At 51.8% G+C, this 16,029-nt stretch overlaps 1 long non-coding RNA gene across 1 annotated transcript; it reads right to left on the bottom strand.

Moving 5' to 3' along the window:
• Nucleotides 1–4,088: 4,088 nt before the first annotated feature.
• LOC120324800 lies at nucleotides 4,089–16,029 on the bottom strand. The gene is made up of 3 exons (XR_005566402.1): nucleotides 15,826–16,029; nucleotides 13,512–13,630; nucleotides 4,089–4,269 (listed from the first exon to the last, which is right to left on the bottom strand). It is a non-coding gene; the product is annotated as an uncharacterized LOC120324800 (long non-coding RNA).

The raw sequence follows: 16,029 nt of genomic DNA, 5'->3' as shown, positions 1-16,029 counted from the left end.
GAGGCGAGCATTGGGAGGGAGTGGGAGGGACGAGAGGACTTGGAGGAGGTGCAGCAGGAGCGGCCGGAGCGGGGACAGCCCTCGCCCGGCCCGGCACCCTTTAGGGAGCGGCTTCCCGGAGAGCTGTGCCAGCCGGGAATTCCAACCCCGCGGCAGCGTCCTCTCCCTGTGCCGCCGCACCGGGGTCTCCTGGGGACCCCTCGGCCCAGGGGGGGCTTGGGGATGGAAGATCTTCAAGGGGTCACCGATGTCTGTGGGGTGTCACCTCTGCTGGGTGTCACCTTCGCTCAGGTGCCACCCCCGGCTGGGCACCGTCCCCACTCAGGTGCCACTCCTGGGGTGGAAAAGAGTGACACCAGTGCCCACGGCACCCAGGAGGTGGCTGCGATGCCACAGGGCACCACAAAGCTCTGGGGCAGCTGGGCAGAGCCTTTAGTTTGCCCTGCACCCACCCGGGCACGGGCACTGCTAGCCCAGGAGAGCCCGGCTGGGAAACCACGGCGAAGGGGCAGGAGAAAAACTGCCAAGGAGGGTTTTCTTCCCTGTCCTTGGGCACGGTGGGGGCTCCTGTTCCACGCAGGGCTTGGCTCAGTGTCCCCACAACAGCCACCCCTGGCACTGAGGTCCCTCTGGGCTGGGCTGAGCACCCCAAATATATGACACAGGAGAAGTCCATCAGCACCCCAGGGTGGCACCTTCTCCCTCCATCCTCTCCCTCGCAGGGCTGGTGGCACCTTTTGGAGCTGATTCCCAAAGGCAGCTCCAGCTGGAGCTCAGCTCTGGCCGTGGTTTTGTGGCCAGCTGGGGTGGCTCCAGGGGGAAGGGGGACCAGCCACATCCTCACTCCCACTTTTTCCAAGCAGGAAAGATCAATCCGGGCTTTGGTTTAGTGTCAGACACAGCAGATGTGACCCAGGAGGTCCTTCCCTGTCCAATCCATCCCAAGCATCTGTGAACAGGAGCATCTCCACAGTCAGCTCTGATGGAGCTGGGTGGGAAGAGCAAGGGAAGGTCCTTGGTGGAGCATTATCCCTTTTCCCACCCAGCTGAGAGCAAAGATATTTTGGGATGAGTCCAAACACCAACGTCTCTGTCTACCAAGTGTCTGTCAGACAGTTTGGGGGCTGCAGGAGGGAGATAAATCCTGCTCAAACACTCTTGGATGAAAGAGTGTCTGGGAAATCCAGGGGTTTTTTTAATTCTTCCCTCTTCCCTCCCAAAAATATACATTTGAGGTCTGCAGGAGGGAGAGGACACATGGCTGGGACACAGATCAAAGCAGCAGGAGGATCCAAAGGGGTGTGGAGATGTGGATGCTCCTCAGCTTGTTTGTGCAGTGCTCCTTCCACCAGCAAAACGCTGCCTGACAGAGATTTCCCAGCTGGTTTTCCCCTATAAAACTTGGGAGCAAAAAGCATTTCAGGGGGGGCAGCAACAACTTTAAGGGACGAGATGAATTTCTGGGTTGGTGAAAGTCAGTTTTTTAGGGACTAAAAAGCTCAGACAGGAAGCTCAGCTGTGCTTTAAAGCAGAGTAAGCACAGAGGGAGGGATCCCTGAGAAGTGGATGCTCCCAGCAGAAGTCCCAGCCCTGCAGCTCCTGCTCCCAGCCCAGGGCATGGCAGGGGAAATCCCTTGCTGGGAACTAAACTCTCCCAGGCAGCTGGAAGGCAAGCTGGTTTTCCATGAAAAATAAATACATTTTCAATAGAATACGAAAAACCTCTGTAATCTCAAAATTTGCCTCTCGCCTCAGTTTTCCAGAGGGGGTATTTGGAAGCAGGTCGATGGAACCAGCTGGATCAAAGGGATTTGGGGGGTGAAACAGCACCAGAAAAAGGGTCCTGGGCCCAGTGTTGTGCTTCCCCTGAGGTCTCAAGCACAACATTTCCCAAGTCAAAACACTGCATGGAAAACCAAGCGGCAGCAGCTGCTCCTGCCTCCAACTGCCTGGCCTGGAAACCAGCGGAAAGTTGGATTTACTGGGATCTGCTGTCCCACTCCTGCCAAAGGATTGGCCTCGGGAGGTTTCTCTGCACCGACCATAGTTCCTGTGCAGCAAAGCAGGAGGAAAAACCCCGGGAGATGCTTTGGGGGTCACGAGTGATGCAAAGTAAAAAGGGTGTGAGGGACGCCTGGAATGGTCACAGAGCCATTTGCAAATCCCTGGGGGAGGATTAATCCAAATTGGACCTGACTGGGATGAACTGAACCGAATTTCCACAGAACTGGCTTAAAATAAGAAGTCACTCAATTGGCTGCATCTCTCCTCTGCTGAGTTATCAGAGCTCACCCTTGGACATCTCAACACGACCCAACCCTTGGCACGAGCGGGAAGTGCCAGGCAGGAGTTCAAAGGAGAAGAGCTGTGCTCTGATAGGATTGATGCAACCCTTCCAAAATGTAAACAGCTGTCTGGGGGGGGGGGGGGGGGGGGGGAGTGATGGATGGGGAAAGAAAAACCTGAGGAAACCAGAGGATTTCAAACCCTTGCAAAAAGTTGCTGTGGGGACGTCCCGTGACACGGGGCAGGGACTCCTCCGTGGGCTCCTCACTGGCCAAAAAGCCAGGGAAGAGAGTTTTCATGGATCCATCATGTGATATTAATCCTGTAAAAAGAAAAAAAAAGAGCTGCCTTCCCGCTTCATTTTTTTGGATCCTGCTTGGGTTTCAGGGCTGTTCCATCCAGCCCAGGGATCTCTTTCCAAAATCTCTCTGCCCGCAGCGGCGTGGAGACGGAGAGACCCACACGTGCTGCCACAGGGTGAGCCCCAAACCCAGCTGAAGGAGGAGCATTTTGGGGTGTTCTTAGGGGTTTTTAGGGGTTTTATTCTGGTTGTATCCCCCCTCCCAGCTGCAGTGAAGGCAGCAGAAGGGGGGTGGTTTCCACATGAGCACCGTGAGGGACAAGGACCATTCGCTGCCTCACGGGACCAACACGTGCCAACCACCTCCAGCAGAGACCAGCAGAGCTCCAAACAAGCAGCCAGACCCTTGGAAGTGCAGCAGGAAGAGATTTGCTGGGAGCTCTCCCTGGGATCTGAGCTAGACCCACCAGGGCTGGTCTAGTGGAAGGTGTCCCTGCTCGTGGTGGGGTTGGAACGAGATGGTTTTAAGGTCCCTTCCAACCCCATCCATCTTGGGATTCCATGGATTTCTTTATGTTGGGTTTTGCTGGCTCAGAGCCAGGATTCTGGGCTTGGCAGGTGCTTGCAGGATCCATCCCCACCAGTGTGTCCCACCAAAACCAACCCAGGGAGAGCAGCACCAAACCCTCGGGGCCCTCCACCAGCCAGGAATAAATCAGTGGAGAAAGTGAGATACAAACCAGTTTTCTCCTGCAAAGAGAGCAAAGCAGCAGCTTTTGGAGGGGAACAGCAGCTCTCAGCTTCCAACCCTGACAGATTCTGGCTCCCCAGGAAAGTTTCTGCTCGTGGCTCAGATGTCTGATGTTTGTGATTAAAAAACCCTCTTATTTTCTCTGCAAACCTGAGAGTTTCCAAGGAAAGTGTCGGTGCAAACTAAGGCTTGTGCACCTTGGAGATGATCCATGCTCTGTGTCCAAGCCCACTGGGCTTAATCCACCCCATCCCTCCAGCAGGACAAAACCCAGGAGCTGCACCTGAGCCCTGGGAAAGGTTTTTACCTTCCCAACCATCAGCATTTCCTGCAAATTCCATCACAAGTGGTCAAAAGCAAGGAGAGAAGAGGCAGGGATGCTTTCCACAAAGGGCAGCGAGTTCAGATGGCTGCAGAAATAATCATGGAATTAACAGCCATTCCCAAAGGGAAGATCTTGTGTCTTCCAAATTAACATCCTTGGATGGACTTCTTATGAAATCTGGATGAGGAGAAAAGCTTCACTGACCACGGCCTTGCAGCTGCTGTGGGGGTGACCTTGTGCTCCAGGGATGGACCAGGAACAAGCCTTTGTCCACTGCTGAGGTGGAAAAGCCTGGGAATAACTGTAAATTAGTCATAGAATCCCAGAATTGTTTGGGTTGGGAGGGATTTTAAAGATCTGGTTCCAACCACCCCACCCCCCCCCCCGCCAGGAGCAGGGATGACACCCACTAGAACTTCCATCCCTGCATCCAAATCCCAGCCTGAAGCCTCCAAGGCTCACATGAGCTCCCTGCCCTCCATCCCGAGGTCAGCCCAGCACTTCCCTGTAGGTTTTCCCACGTCTGCTCAGTTTTTCCAACCTCCAGCAGATGCCTCCTCGAGCCTGACCTTCGGAGAGGGTGTCATGCGTTGGATGCTTCTGCCTCTGGAGTTTTAGAAGAATTAAGTTAGAAACAAGGAATGTAAACAGAGGCCAGGAATGAAAACAAAATTCTGAATTCCCCGAGACAAACGGAGGAAGAGCTGATGGTGATGTGGGAGCTGCTCCTGGCTCTGGAGGGGCTGGAGTGCTCCCAGGGGGCTTCTCCCACCTTTTAGGGAAGGAGGGATGCAGGTTGGGTGCTCAGGAGCACCAAACACCACTCCAAACCCGGGTCTGGAGGAGGATTTGTTCTCCCCTGGTGACAGGGAGCAGCTCCAAGCTGTTGCCTGGAGCACGTGGCTCATCCTCACTCCTGGCCATGCCGGCTCTGCTGAGCTCAGAGCTCTGGAGACTTGCTTGTCCAAAACAAAAGCTGCTGGAAAAACAGCCAAGCAGGCTCTGCAGAGCCCCAGCTCTGCCCCTGGCCAGGCCACAGCCTGTCTGCCCCAGCACGAGCCTGCAGTGACCCAGAGTGTCCCACCTCGGGATGCTCCAGGGTTATTCCTGTGTCCTGGGATTCTCCCAGCGCTTGGGACCAGAGCAAAGTGCCAGCTGGGATCACTCTGGGTCTGGGGAAGCAGCAGGAGAACAGGAAAGGGAGATAAAAAAAGAAATCACAGAATCCCACATTGGTTTGGGCTGGGAGAGACCTTAAAGATCATCTAATTCCATTCCAGGGACACCTTCCATTCCATGGAGGGGCCTGAATCAGCACCCACAGGGACCAGGAAAATCCCAAATTATGTCCAAGGGTGATGTCCAACATCTGCCTCCCTGCTCTGAGCATCCTGCACCTGCCCTTGCCATCCCAGGCAGGCACAGGGACACTCCCATCCACCCCCTTCTCCAGGAAAACCAAGGCTGGCACAGCCACAGCCAACACCCGGCTCCAGACACGACAGCAGGGGATAAAACCTCCACCAACCTCAGAGAAACTCCTCTAGGGAAGAGGAGCTCCAGAGACCCACTGGCTTTGCCTTTTGGTCTTCCCCCCCCCCCCCAAAAAAAAAAAAAAGAAGGAAGTAATTTAACCTCTGGAAAGTGGAGACTTGGCACCTCTGCTGTGTTTGGAAGAACTTTGGCCCTCGGCTCCCAGCACTCAATTAGCAGAAGTTGCATTTATTTATTAACCAAGCCAAAGTGCTTCTCTGCTCCCCTTCCCTGCCACCAACCTCGTGAGGGGCTGGCTCTGAGGGGGCTCAGGGCTGAGCTTGGTGGCAAAAACCCCCCCAGATTATATTTTTTTACAAAAACACACCCCAAACCCACCAGCTGAGATGTTCCCTGTGGGATGTTTGTGGCTGTGTTGGCACAGCCACGACCCTTCACCCCCAAGCAGGGGATTTTACCCCCCAAAAGCAGCTTTGGGGAGCACATTCCAACCCCTCCTCGAGGATCTCCAGAGCCACAGGACCCCAGGGAAAGGCAGGGAATGGCAGAGGAGGAGCAGGAGCTGCAGGGATGGGGTGTCCCCCCCTATTTAAGGCCTCTCCTCCCTTTTTCCCCCAATCCAAGGCTCCCCAGGTGTCCCAGTGTCCCTACAATCCACTCCTGCTCCTGATTCCCTATTTACAGCCCTCTCACTGTGGAAGCGTTTCCAACCTGGGAATTTCTTTGTTTATTTAGCCAGCATTAATTTTTTGCCTATTTTTTCAGTCTCCCCCTCTTTATTTCTTAGTCTGAATTAACAAACCCCCACCCTTCCTGGATAATGAGTTATTAGGAAGAATCCCTTGGGATCCTCAGCTCGTGCTGGATAACTGTGGGCAGGATTCCTGGTCTGACCTGTGGCACTCACTGTCTAGACCAGTTCCCAGGTACCACAGTCTGGATCTTGGGATCCAAAAAAAAAAAAAAATAAATCACGTGCTTGGGGTTTTTCCCTCTAAAAGAAGAGCTGGCTGGATCCCTGGGAATAATCCCTGGGAAAGACCCTGCATCACTTAACCCCCTCTCACACCAAGAAAGTGGAAGTAAATTATTCCCCAATAAATCCAGAATCTTTTCCCTGGGGAACTGTAGGAAAAAAAAAACCCAAAAACATTTAATGCAACTTTTCTGAGCTATTGTGAATATTGCTTAATGTCCAGCTCATCCCAGGTCTCTGCTCCCTCCTGGAGCAATTCCTCCTGCCTGGAGGCAATCCCTGTGCAATTGGAATTCTAGTTTGGGATGGAGGAGTGGGATCTTTGCACTTTGTTCTGCTGAGGTGACACAGGAGAGCCAAGCTCTGAACACAGGTGGTAAAACCATTTCACCCTCGGTTTGTCAGAGAAGGTGCCAAACTGGCCCTGGGCAGTTGGCAGCCCCCAAAAACCCCAGGATCAGAGGAGAGCTGGATTAATTCACTGCTCAACCTCCTGCAGGGGAAAATATGCAATGGGAAAAGTGACTCTGGGCATAAAACCTGAAGGAAAAGAAAAAAAAAAAGATTTTCAGCCTTGCTCTTCCTGCTGGTGTGTGAAAAGGGGGGCAGAGCTGGGAGGGATTGATGGATCCATCCCCAAGGACCTTCTGCTCGGACACACCATGTGTCTAATCCCCAGGAATTAGAGAAGGGATAGCACTGGCACCACCCTGTGCTTCCAAGGATCTGCCAGGGTGGGAATTGCGTTGATGGAGGGGGAAGAAGAAAAAAAATCCGGCTGATGGTGCCCTGGACTTTTTGGACACGAGGAGGAATTTCTCCCTGGAAAGGGTAGTCAGGCCTTGGCAGGGGCTGCCCAGGGAGGTTTGGAGTGCCCAGCCCTGGAGGTGTCCAGGGAAGGCCTGGCCGTGGCACTCAGTGACAAGGTGGGCATCCATGGGCTGGGAGGTCTTTTCCAACCTCAATGATTCTGGGATTTTTACACCAAGGGGGTTCAAAACCTTCAGGAAAAGGGGATATAAATTTGACCTGAAAATCCTCTTGATGCCAAAGATCACCGTGACAAGTCCCAGCAGCTCCTCCTCCCTGCTCCCCTCCAGCTCCCATCCCTCCCTCCAGACCAGCAGCATCCAAAGGATGAGCCCAGTGCCGGCATCTCCTTATTGGGAATTTTGCTCCTCTGGATGCAGGTTAGGAATTGAATATTTTTGGTCATTTCACTGCAGAATATAAGCACATTCCCCACTCCAAAACACACTTGGGTCACTATAACATCCTTTTCATTGCCACAAAACCCTTCTCCAAGCAGCTCAAGTGCCTTTCCAACCCCGAAATCCAGCGGGCAGCAATTCCTGATCCCCGGCTCTGCTCCCACCTGGCTCCAGGAGCACTCAGTGCTGGCACTTTCTAGCAGGCCCTCTCTAAAAAAAAGGAAGGATGAGCCATTTTTAGACTCTGGAGACGGATTTAACACATTCCAGGTGTTTGGAGAGGGCTCTGCTCTGCTGCCCATGCTCTGGTAAGGCCATTCCTGGCCGGGTGATCCCATGGAGGGGGAGTGTCCCTGTGCCCTGCCCACGCCAGTGCCAGGGGCATTCCCGTGCCAGGCTGGCAGTCCAGGGAATTCCCTCTGCCTTGGCAGAGTGATGGCTGATCCCTTGACCTGGGATTCCTGGAATCCTAGAATTGGATGGGAAGGGACCTTAAAGCTCATCCCATTCCAGCCCCAAACCTCCCACAGCCCAGGTTGCTCCAAGCCCCGTCCAACCTGGCCTTGGACACTTCCAGGGATGGGGCAGCCACAGCTTCTCTGGGAATTCTATTCCAGGGGCTCCCCACCCTCACAACCAGGAATTCCTTCCCAATATCCCATCTAACCCTGCCCTGCTTCAGCTTAAAACCATTTCCACTCATCCTGTCCCTCCCTGTCCTTGCCAAAACCCTGGAGGTTTGAGCTCAGCGCACACTTGTGTTGCCAATGATGATGTTTAACAGGGTTAAAAATACAATAAAAAAATATAATAAATATATAAAAACCATAATATATAAAAAATAACAATATAGTAATAAAAATAACAATATAACAATAAAAAACCCAATAAAAATAACAATAACAAATAAAAAATATCAATAAAAAATAAAAAATAACAATAAAAATAAAAAACAATACAAAATAAAAATAACAATAAAAAATAAATAACAATAAAAATAAAAATGAAAATAAAAAATAAAAATGAAAATATAAAATAAAAAATGAAAATAAAAAATAACAATAAAAAATAAAAAATAACAATAAAAATAAAAAACCCAATAAAAATAACAATAACAAATAAAAATATAACTATAAAAATATAAAAATAATATAATAAAATATATAATAATATGAAATATATAATGATGTAATAAAATATACAAAAATATAATAAAATAAAAATATAATAAAATAAAAATATAATAAAATAAAAATATAATAAAATAAAAATATAATAAAATAAAAATATAATAAAATAAAAATATAATAAAATAAAAATATATAATAACACAATATAATAAAATATAATAAAATATCATAAACATATAAAATAAAAATATAAACAATATTTAAAAATCTATCAAAAACTAGATCAGGCTCCCCTGAGAGCAGAAGGGATGGGTTTGGATCTTGGACACAGCACACTGGCCCCCACCCACTGGGGGTTGGGGACAGCAGAGCAAGGCAGGGAAAAAGCTTCATCCTTAAGGAATAACCTCCTTCCACCTGCCCCTCTTTAGGTTTGGTATTGGAGTCAGCACAAAATCCATGGAGTCACTGAGGGTGGAAAAGGCCCCAGGATGATGGATCCCCCTGTGCCCGATGCCCACCCTGTCCCCCAGCCCAGAGCACTGAGTGCCACGGCCAGGCCTTCCTGGGACACCTCCAGGGCTGGGCACTCCAAACCTCCCTGGGCAGCTCCTGCCAAAACCCATCTACCATGAAAAAATTCCTCCTCGTGTCCAAAAAAATTCCCTGTTTCTACCGAATCTGGCAGTTGGGTTTTCAGGTGGAGATCAGCCCAGAGAAGGTGCTTTCTTTGTCAGTGAGACCTGAGCTGGGTGCCAGCACATTCTCACATTATTGCTTCTTTTCTGGGAAAAAAGGGTCGAAAACATCCCAAAAATAAAGCCAGTTCTTCCCAGAGAACCTGCTCCTGCTGCTCCCTGTCCCTTGGCTGCCTGTGCTGGCAGCTGTGCCAGGAGCAGCCCCGTCTGCAGGGCAGGAAATGCCACCCCGAGGCATCCAACGGAATGGAAAAAAGGGAAGTGTGAAGGGATTTAATGCTGCAGCCCCGGCTTGGCTCCCACCACCCAGACAAATTCCTGCTGGATGCTGATCCACAGGGAAATACTGCAGGCTGAGGAACTTGTTATCCCAACGAGCAGGTGGTTTATTTTCCTCCCTCCTTTCCATGAACCAGCCCTGGGGTGTCCCAGGGACAAGATTCCTTTGAAACCACAGGAGCATCAGAGCTCCCTCCTGCTTCCAGCTGGGAATTCACTGAGGGTTTGACTCCATCAGCTACTTAAATTCACATAAAAGCACTGCTAAGCCTTTTCCTTGGATTTTGGCTGCTTCCATGGCTTTTGCCATGGAATGGGATGGAGGAAGAGTCACCCCTTGGCTATGGAAGCTGCAGGGAAGAAGTCCCCTCACCCTCCTTTCTTCTGCCTAATTCAAACTTCCAAACTAGTTTTCCCTGGCTTTTCCCACCTCTTCCCACGTGTTATTTTAGCTTTATCCTGCTTTTCCAAGCTGTGGCTCGTGCTGTGGCCGGGGGGGCTGCAAAGCCTGGTGGTCCTGTATCCTCTCCTGTTTTGGGATCACCATTCCCAGTGATGCTCCCAGTGCCAGGCAGGAGCAGGATGGGGAAGGGGCTATTCCAGCAGGCAGTGTCCCAGGAATTCCAGCTCATGGGAAGGATGCAGAACCAGGAAGAAACCTGCCCTGGCTTGTAACAGGATAAAGATGTTTCCCTGCCCCAGCCAGCCCAGGGCCTGGGATGGATTAGGAACAGAGCAGGGATAAATTAATCCCAGGGCTGCCCACCTCCCTAAAATCAAACTAAACCCCAGCACCAAGAGGAAACAGCCTCGAGTTGCACCAGGGGAGGTTTAGATTGGATATCAGGAAAAATTTCCACATGGAAAGGGCCGTCCAGCCTCGGAAGAGGCTGCTCAGGGCAGTGGGGGAGTCACCATTCCTGGAGGGATTTAGAAGTGGATGTGGCATTTGGGAGTGTGATTTAGGGGTGGGCACGGGCATCCCTAGTGCTCCTCACCACGGGTAAAACCCATCCCAGAGGGATTTGTGGATCAGAAGGGAATCAGAGGGATGCAAACAGGATTCCTGCTTTGCTTTCCTAGTTCGGAAAATCTCTGCATTCCTGAGAGTCCTGTGATAAACCAGCCCCTTCCCAACCCAAATCCATCTGCCAGGAAGCACTTTGCACATCTTCCAGTGGACAATCCAGTGGGTGTTCCTGTGCCAGCTGCATCCCACACTTGTGCTGGAGTCAAGTGTGATGGATAAAGACACCTTTTCCAGCATCAGGATGGGAGGACACCCGGAGTGGAGCCCAGAGGAGCATCCCAGCTTGGGGCCTCATCTGAACAACAACTTGAGGTTCTGATCAGCAAATCCCAGTTGCCAGAGCTCCCAAATCCCAAGGAATCAGTGCCCCACATCCTCATCTGTCCCTTCTCCCATCCCAGCTTTCTCTCCCTTCTCGGTGCAACGCTGTGGGTTTTTTGTTTTTACAGCTCTCGACATCTTTTGGTAATTCGAGATTTTAAAAAGCTTGAAAACATCCTATAAACTTGCAGCTTTGATTATTTCCATGCCCTTTGCTTTCCAGACAGCTTTTTTTCCAGCGGGATGGGCCAGGAGGGACCCTCAGCTCAAAGTGAGAAGTCACAAGAATCCCCTTTGCTTCCCTTTAATTGAGCTGGTGCCGAATAAAGACAACTTTCCCCACCCACAACCCACATTAAACCAGACTTTCCCCTTCCTCCTGCTCCTCCACAGCTGCTCCATCCCACCCTGGAGCAGGAACCATCCCACTCTTGGCTCCAGGAGGTTACATTTAGTAATTTAGGAGGGGAAAAAAATCATAAATAAATAAATACAGTTTTGCAAACTGTAACTAGAAAAATACGTCACTTTGCAGCCGTTTTCCTCCAGGCCAGACTGCTGGGAAAACACATGTTTTTCCCCTGCTGGAAGTGGTGCAGGTGCTCAGGGAAAGGGAAGCCAGGCCCAAATCTCCCTGTTTATTGTCAGAGAAGGGGGAAAACAAAACCCTCAAATGACGTCATGAAACCTCTGGACACTTCACCCCCTGCTCCAGGGACTTCCCAGGTCCTTTAAAAGGTGCTTTTTTTTCCTCAACACCATTGGGAATGTCACACAAATGCTGGTTGGAGGCTGCAGGGAATCAGGGAGCAGGCTAAGCCTGGCTTTATAAATCCCTGCTTGTGTGGGATACCAACCAAAGAGAGAAGGTCCAAGGTAAATTTGGATTTATAAATCCCTGCTTAGAAGAAACACCCTCAGCCCCAGGGAGGAGGTCCAAGCTAAGCCTGGCTTTATAAAGCCCTGCCTGGATGGGACACCCACCCCAGGGAGAAGGTCCCTGTGGGTCAGTTCTGCAGCAGAAACACCAGAGCTGCTTCCTGGGCCAAAGGCTGAGAAGCCTTCCCCCAGATCCCAATCCCACCCCCCAACAGAGGGATCAAAGCACCATCCAGCCCTTGCTTGGATGTTTTATCCCCCAGTTCCCTCCATGGACCCCCTGGATCCCTCCAGCCCCAAGCCCTGCTAGACCCATCACCACAGGCTGCAAAAATCACTATTTCAACTTCTTTTCCACTCTCCTGTCATGTAAAAAACCCCTCCTGGCCAAGCCTGTGTGACTCTGGAGCCCGATGGATTGTGAAGGGATTTATGGAAGCAAACCTATTCCTCTCCTTTGGTGTTTCTGTGCTATCTATTCCCACCTGAAAACCATTCAGGGGGGCTCTAAATCATCCCCCTGCTGGAAAATAAATAAAAAAAAAAATAAAAAAAGAACCAAATCAGCACTGCTGGAGTTGTTTCTCCTCTCGGGCCCTTGGCAGCCAGTCCCAGCCCCCGTTTCAGCTGCAGGGATTTATGGCAGGGGAATATTTTATGGCGTTTTTCACTTCACACCCTTTTCCACAGCCCCTTTTCATCACCTTTCCCGGTGCTAAGAGGGTCTGGAGAGACTGGGAAGGGCTTTGATGCAGCCCCTGGTTTGGCAGCCAGACCACCCCAAAATGGGGAGACAAAGAAAAGCTGGGACACCTCAAAAAAAAAAAAAATTGCAGATATTTCTGGCATTTTGGGGCTGCTCTGGAACCCAAGGGAGTGGATTTTCTCTTTCTCCAGGTGTTTTATTTCCCTCCTTGCTCGGGGCTGGGTGAAGGAGGCAGCAGTCAGGGCTTTGGAGAACCAGCTTTTTCCAACCCCCCCTGCAAAGGATGGCTCAGGATTAGGATTAAATCCCTGTTTTCATTCCCCAAAACTCCCCGTGCAGGGCAGGCAGGCCGTGCCCCAGAGCCCCTGAACATCCACTGCACTGCTGGGAAGCTGTTCAGGATTTAGGATTCACATCCCAATCCAGGACCCCCTAACACAGCCCCCGCTGCAGCCACACAGACAACACCCAGTTATCAGCACAACTGCCCCCCTAAAGCACCTGGGGAGGCCCCCAGCCCCCAGATTCCCATGTTTTGCCCCTTCAGCTCCCTCTTTCCTCCGTGTGTGCACATCCTCAGACAGATAAAACCAACGTTGCTACTGCTTTACCCAAGGGTTGTTTTTTTTTTCCCCACAGGAAAATATGTAATACATAAAAAAATGAATGTTCTGCCCCCCCTACCTGCTCCTCCCTGGGGGACTCACTGGAAAGGAAATCCTGGGAATTCCTTCTGTGCCGACCCAGGGACTCCTTCCACCAGCCCAGGTTGCTCCAAGTTCATCCAACTTGGCCTTGGACACTTCCAGGGATGGGGAATCCACAACCCCTCTGGGCAACCTGTGCCAGGGCCTCCCCACCCCCACAGGGAAGGATTTTTTTTCCCAAGTTTTCATCTAAACCTCACACCTTCCATTTCCCAACCATTCCTCCTTGTCCTAACACCATCCACTGTTTCATCCCTGTTTTATAACCCCCTTTTAAGGACTGGAAGGGACCTGACTCTTCGAAGCCAAAGCTCATTTACACACCAAGAATTGAGTGATCTTTTTCCATGGAATTCACTCCCTGTCACAGCCCTTGGGCCCCCCCTCCCAGAAAATGCCCAGGAGAGCAGGACTCACCCTTTGTTTGAGGGACAGACCTCCCAGGAGGGCACACAGGGGTTCTCCAGGCACGGGGAGAGTCCTCCAGCAGAACCTCCTTCCCACAGAGACACAGATCCAGCTGGGATGAAACTTCTCTGATGTGGAAAAATGGGCAGAACAACTTTGGGGGGTCTCTCCAGGACAGATTCCAACTCCAGGAGAGCTGTAAGACACCCCAACTCCTTACAGCACCAACCCTTCTAAGCAAAGGATTCTAATCAGCAGTTGGAGCCTGATTCTAATTAGCAGTTGGAGCCTAACGAGCTCATTTACCTTTGCACTCACAGCTGACCCCACCCCAAAAACGGAGCCCCAGGGATGGTCCCTGAGCCCCCCTGGGCAGGGACAGAGGGATGGAAGGGCCCTGCCTGGGGCATCCCTGGGACAGGGCAGGATTTGGGGCTCCAGACAAAACCTGGATCAGCCCCAGGTGGACACAACTCATGACATTCCAACAAAACCTCCCTGTCTGGGCTCTCCCATGGGCTTTGTCCCTGTGGTGGGAGGTGATGGAAATGGGCAGGGAAGGAGAATCAGGGACAAAAGCAGAGCAAAGTGGCAGCAAGAGGCATTTTTCCAGCAGTGTTTGGCCTCACAAGCCTGCTGTGCTCCCAGCCTGAGCCACCCCCTGGAAGCAGGTCCATCCCCAGCTCAAAACCCACATTTCCAACAGGACCTGGCTGATGTTTGCCAGAAAGTCAACCCAGACCTGCACAAAACATGTGCAATGTGGGTGGGTGGGTGGGCTGGGAGAGCTTCTGGCCCCGTGGGAGGGTCAAAGAGCCTCTCAAAAAATCTACCAGGAGAGGTGGGAGCTCATGGACCTTCTCCAGGTGTTGTCCTGGAAGGGTCCCTGTCCCTCATTCCCTGGCTGGGCCATGGAGCTGCAGAAAGGAGGGCCAAAATCTGTCCCTCCTGGACAGGAACAGCCCGTGTTTGGAAAACCAACAGGGCTGTTGGCAGCTGTGCTCAGAAATGGTTATTTTGGGGGTGTGAAGTGTTGTCTGGCCAACAAACCCAGAGCACTGCACAGCCTGGAGGGCTTGGAATGGGGCTTCCATGTTCCTTGGGGCTGGTGGGGCTGGGGACAGTGTGGGGACACCCTGGGGGGGGACAGTGAGCCCACCCTGGGGCCCCTGGGCAGCCCCCCAGTCCTGCAGGTCTCTGTGTGATGCCAGAAAATGCTGAGGTGGAGCTTGGGATCAGCCCCCAAAATACTGGGATGAGCTCTGGGATCAGCCCCCAAAATGCTGGGATGAGCTCTGGGATCAGCCTCCCAAAATTATGGGTGGATCATGGGATCAGCCCCCAGAAAATGCTGCAGTGAGTTCTGGGATCAGCCCCCAAAATGCTGGGGTGGATCCTGAGGGTCAGCAGGAGAGACTGAGGGGCCCTGGTCACTCTGCCCACCCCAGGGGTGCCCCTGAGCCCAGGGGGGGGTTTTGGGGCTGCTCGTGCCGGGAGGGGAAAAAGAGCAAATGGGCCAAAAGTGTCAGGTTTGCCTTTAAAATGCATGTGGGAGGCAACTGCCAAACACATCCATCTGACAACAGATCCAACCATGGAAAACCCTTCTTAAATTCCCTGGGCTGGCTTCCCAGCACCCAGGACTCCTGCCAGGATGCTCTGCTTCCAACAGAGCCCCGTTTCCATGCCCCAGTCCGGCCACTTTCCGACCTGCCACAGGATCCTCCAGCTTTCCATATTCAGTTTGTGCTTTCCCCAGCAGATGGGACGTGGTGCAGCCTTAAATCTGGGCTCCATTTCAACAGAAAGCCATATCCACACCTGTCTGGGCAGTGGTGGCTCAGCCAGGAAGCCCCAGGCTGGGTAGGGATGGAAAATGATCCAGAGGCTCAACTGGGATCCCTGCCAGGAGACTCCACACTGCACCACCCCATCCCTTCTGCTGCTCTTCCCTGTGACCATCCAGCACCTCTCTGCAAAGGGGACAGTATTTAAGGCTCTGGGAACCTTCTGAGAGGCATCTACAGCTTGTAGGGTCCACAGTACCCAAATACTGCCAGGTTGGGAACATCCCCCATAAACCTGCACCTCGGCACGTGGTTTTAACCCAATAATTTGTCCTAGTTTGTCCCTCTGGTCCCTTGTGCTTTATCCATTGGCACTGGAAGCAGAGAGGAATTTTGCAGGAGGATGCAGGGGGTTACCATAACACTCAGCCCGTGGTGGGAGCCCCACTCACCCTGGGGATGGAGGATGAGGGGGGACACGTTGGCTTTGGGGGACGGGGACGGGACAGAGCCACCCACACACTGAGGCTGCTCACCTCAGTCCAGCTGCATGCCAAAGGATTGCTATAATCACCTTGGATTCTCCCACTTATCACTCATTTAAACCTGGGTTTAGGGTCAGAGCTGCCCTGGGATCCCACAGGTTCCTCTTCTTCCAGCAGAGCCACCCCAGGCTTCTCTTCCCACACCATCTGATGCTCCTCCCTCTGCTTTCCCACCGAAAAAATCTGAATGGGCAG

This window comes from Pipra filicauda, unplaced genomic scaffold, assembly GCF_003945595.2.
Source record: "Pipra filicauda isolate LSUMZ 115617 unplaced genomic scaffold, ASM394559v2 scaffold70_size2993248_pilon, whole genome shotgun sequence".
Taxonomy (NCBI): domain Eukaryota; kingdom Metazoa; phylum Chordata; class Aves; order Passeriformes; family Pipridae; genus Pipra; species Pipra filicauda.
This window is presented reverse-complemented; position numbering and strand designations above follow the sequence as displayed.